Raw genomic sequence first — 5,020 nt, forward strand, 5'->3', positions numbered from 1 at the left:
CCTCAGTACAGATATTCCAGTTTTTGTAGCGTTACAGACAGACGACAGACGAGCGGATAAAGGAGGGACAGACACTGCACACAATCCCTTAGTCCCGCCCCTCACCTCCAATGGGCTCGACAAAAACCTACAATAGGCAATCACGTACAACTCAAATGAAGTCATTCAGTGCTCTGTTCCATCTCTCATGAACCCAAGGTAAAACTGCACTATTAGTCTATTGAAGATACTGGTATCCTCACAATAGACTACACAAGCCTGATTCTTGTCCAAAAAAAAAAAACTGCAATAACTTATTCTCCTAAAGTGAATAATTGTACATCCTGCATAACCTTTAGTCACTACCAACAATACGCAAGTATTTACTTTAGTGGGATATACTATAGTGCAATGCCAGTTATCATAAACACCAATGGCAGACATATTCCTTCACAGGAATACTACATATTGCGCAGTGTTACGTCACATATTGCCTGTATTTTAAAGCTACCATGTAGACCTTACTGCAGTTTGGCACTAGGATGATGACTGATGAAATAACATCCAACTGCTGCACACAGATCGAAATCTGTACCCCTAATATGATGTCACTGTGTGCTTTATTCAGTCTTTTAACACATGTACCCCAGTCCAAAACTGCACTTGTGTCCTTCATACATTAGCCTCTTGAAGATGAGTCCCAAGTATACACAATCTGGGGTCTAAGGAAAAAGCATTTCACATCAAAATCAGATCATCATCTAAAAAAAAAAATACTGCTATCTCCACAGCAGACTACCAAATCCCAACTCTTTCCAAAAAACAACATTTGTACCTGAAGTGTTAAAGATAATTGGCATTGCACAGTAATTTAGCCCGCTAAAGTGAATTACCCAAACACTATACCAGGAAAATGACCACTTTGCTCCGTCCACAAAAAGAAAAACCAAATCCTCCACAGATCCAAATGATGATTAGGAATTCTGAAACAAAAAACAAAAATGTTATTATGCAATAAAATATATATCTTTTCTAATATAACATGCAAACATAAGTAATCTTTGAATATCATAACAATCATAAATAATTAACATTCCAGCATATTTGGTTTTGACAGACTGTCTCTAATGTATCGCATGATGAATGGCCCAAACTTCTACAATGTTTGCTACTGAAACACATGAAGTAACAGTATTGCAACTCATGCCTTTCTGACTTGACAATATTCGCATGAAACAATGAAAAATTACCTGAAAATTTGTGCAGTTTTGATAGGATACCTAACAAAAATACTAGTCCAAAACTCTTTAAATAATGTCAAACATTTTGAAGGATATTAGGACAGAAACAGAAAAGAATAAAACCTTGTTTCATAATTATTAATAATATTTAAATACTGTAAAACATGATATATTGGCGGCACGAATTTTTCGCGAATTGGAACCGACAGCCTTTTTCGTGGCATGAAATTTTCGCGAAGTGCCACTGGCGTTCAATGCATGTAGTGTAAACAAGGACTTTCGCGTGCATTTTAATTTCGCGATTCTTGGCGCTCGCGAAATTAAAGTGCACGCAAAAATTTGTTTTACAGTAAGAAAATTCGGGCAAATGATATCTATTTTCGGGCAAGTGTTTTGCAAGTATCAAAATTACCTAGCCTAATCAGGCAATTGCCCCCCCCCCCCAAAAAAAAAAAAAAAAAAAAAAAACCAAGAAATTGTGTACCACCCTGAAACTGCCCTAATTATCCATTAAAGGGGAAGTTCAAGACTGGAACGGAGTTTGCAAATTTCCTAAAGAATCTTAGGTACGGTAATTATCCCAATTCCAATAAAGATACATTTCTGACAATTAAGAACTCGTACCTAAGTACAATGTAGTCTCTTCCCCTGTATGCCCCCTAAAAAAAAGGAAAAATGAAAGGGAGAAATGTTGTTTTTCGTATTTTATTACCACTTTTAAATCATTCTGATTATCTGCGCCACGTCATCCTCTAACCCTAAGGAGTCCATGAAAGAGTCTATGACTGAGCTCATCATATTAGGTTGATCACGTCACGCTCACTCTGTTCTAGGTTTCTGCTTACGTGCCTACCTCTGTCAAGCAGAGCTACCAAGTCTCACGCATGCTGCGCGAGACTCTAGAATTTAGGGGCCATCTCACAATCTCATGCATGACACCCATTTTTCTCACGCATAGGGCGAAGTCTGCAACTTGGACCTATAATAATGAGCATAGCTCAAAAGATTTAAGTGATAGTTGCAATTGAGGGTATATTTCCCTTTTGTCTGTCAAAATAAGAAAAAAAATAATCACTGAAGTGTGCACCTGACCGCACCATTAAGAGCAAAAAATTGAAAAAGCTCCCTACCGTGGGAGGCCACAGGAAGGAAAAACCCTCCCACACCCTCACTCGCGCGCACATTCGCACGCCGAGATACCAAGTTATGAAAATCTCACTCATAAAAATTGTTTGAACTTGGCATCCCTTGTCAAGTGGCAGTGTACAAGATAAATTTCCCTCCACCATAATGGAGTGTGTGCAGTGCATCTATGTACAGAGCATCTATTCACAGGGATGCCAAGTTCAATTTTTAGCTCTTAGACCGTTCTAGTCTTAATGGCACGATCAGGTGCATAATAAAGCGACCATCTTTTCTTTTACTTATTTTGAAAGACAAAAGGAAAATATAGGCCTAGACCTTATGTCTACCTTCAATTGTAACTATCACTTTAATCCTTTGAACCATGCTCCTTATTATGGGCCCTAATTCCAGACTTTGCCCCATACGTGAGAAAAATGGGTGCCATGCGTGAGATCGTGAGACGACCCCTAAATGCTTGAGTCTCACTCACAATGCGTGAGACTTGGTAGCTCTGTATTCATATCATGCACAGAAATCACTGCTATTACACCACATAAATACGCCCTCTATCGATCTGTTAGCTAAGAAATGGCGTCCGTATTTCGCCCATGGACCTACTGACGTACGTTCTACTATTGACCGAAAGATCGGTCTGTATCTGTCCGTCGGGGAATGTTCCGCGGAGACTGCGTCTGGCTTCACGGATCCCCTCCGTATACAGACCGAAGTCAATGATTGCGGCTCCTGTGTGGAGCAGTCGCGCACAGATCAAACGTTACGATAAACCAAATTTCAGACAGCTTTTTTACATTCAAACAAGTATGACATGACATGACACATTATGCAGCAATATTTGGGATAAATTTCTCACATTGTGCAATCGAAATACTCACATAACCTCGGTTATAATGCAGAAATTTTATCGATATCGCAACATCGCCGTTCGCGAGCAGTAAGTCGCCATTTTGAATCTGTAACAATTGCTAAGCCAATCACATGCGAGGTACGTGTTTTAGTAAAACAAACACGTAGAAACTACCTCGCATGTGATTGGCTAATAGATTCATAGTGTATGTTTCTGCAGTTTGAATGTGACGACGCGACAGGCTGTGTTTTACGTTGAAAATTCTCCTAAAATGTTGGATTATTCATTAATCTGGTGAGTGTAACCTATTCATAAAAAAATAAATTCACCATACAAGCTTAAATTTGCCGACCTAGGGCCGTGAATTAGACGCAATCGAGAAGGGTGAGGTACCTCACCCAATTTTCCATAGAGACAGTGGTTAAGAACATCCACACAGCAATGGGTACTGCAACCTTCCGTCTGTCTACGGGGGACAGCGTTAATGGCAAAATATAAAAGAGTCCTCCGGACAGACGGATCTTTCTGTCTAGTTCTACTACTACCCCTAAATCACTATCTCTTTGGAATTGAATGGAACTTAGGCTTCTTACAAATCTCACCTTGCCCATAGATTCAGGTAACATGGTCTAACATTAAATTCTACGTAACTACGTTAGAAACCTTGCTTGCGACCAACAGCCTCATACGCACTACAACGTACATTCAGGGAGGTATCTCCCTTGATTTTACTTTAATAGCTGCGGGGGCCTGCATGTGGTGCATACGGTGGGGCCAGATACCAAGAATCGAGTAAGGGGGACAGTCTGTGTTTAGACATGCCTGTGCACCTACCTGGTATGGTACTCGAGCTGAAAACTCAGTGTCAAACAAAGGTCGTGTCTTAGGCTAGGAAGAAATTAGACGTAGAGTAGTCGTAGAAAGTTTACAGTTACCATCACACCATAGCTTTACGTACGTCGTGATTGCATACAAAGTACTGTAGCACATCGTACCACTGTAAACACGCGTACTGTATACACGTACACGGTATAGGGATCGGAGAACATGTGTGTACGTGTATAGAGCGCACGCAGTTTGGTAGGTACATAGGCGGAAGCACAGAACATCAGTCTTACAAGGAGTTCTGTGGGCTGAAGACGTTGTCACGCACAAACGCTCAAACTATGGCAAGCCGAGTGTATTTCCTAACCATTAACTACAGTTCAAATTTACGATCAGCTCGATATCCGAAAGTTCGTTATTCCGAGGGCTCTTTATTTTTCTTTCTTTCTTCCACTTTCTGTGCAATAAATCAACAACAACAATGGCTATCAACCACACATTCTCCACATGTTTAGTTCATGTCACGAACATAATTCCATGAAATAACAACTACTTGATCAGACACCATCTTGGGTAGGTAAATTATGGTCAAAGGTCAAAAATGTCTAATCGTGTATCTTGATAAATGCACGTCCTATCTTTCCCACATTTTGCACACGTAAGGAACATGTTGCAAGAATCATTTCATAAAATAACTTTTTGCTCAGATGCCATCTTGGCTGTGTAAAGTGGAATCAAAGGTCAAATGTAAATATTTTCCACACACACATGGACCTCGATAGATGTATCATCTCATAAAATAACGACGATTTGGTCTGACGCCATTTTGGTTGTGCAAATGAGGTATTATCTCTATGGGAGTACATTTTTTCTGGAAATTTTAGTACATGTCAAGCACATATATTTCTCATATAGTAAGTGATTCATCAGACAATGTCTTTTCTCGGTAAATTAGGGTCAGTAGTCACAACATTTATTTCCGAAT

General features: G+C 39.8%; 1 long non-coding RNA gene across 1 annotated transcript; it reads right to left on the minus strand.

The window, feature by feature from the left end:
• Window positions 1-313: 313 nt before the first annotated feature.
• LOC139744038 (uncharacterized) lies at window positions 314-4,882 on the minus strand. The gene is made up of 2 exons (XR_011711800.1): window positions 4,045-4,882; window positions 314-962 (listed from the first exon to the last, which is right to left on the minus strand). It is a non-coding gene; the product is annotated as an uncharacterized lncRNA (long non-coding RNA).
• Between the last annotated feature and the right edge of the window lie 138 nt (window positions 4,883-5,020).

Source organism: Diadema antillarum, unplaced genomic scaffold (assembly GCF_040938485.1).
Source record: "Diadema antillarum isolate AM-2024a unplaced genomic scaffold, OU_Dant_1.0 seq00001130_RagTag, whole genome shotgun sequence".
Classification (NCBI taxonomy): Eukaryota; Metazoa; Echinodermata; class Echinoidea; order Diadematoida; family Diadematidae; genus Diadema; species Diadema antillarum.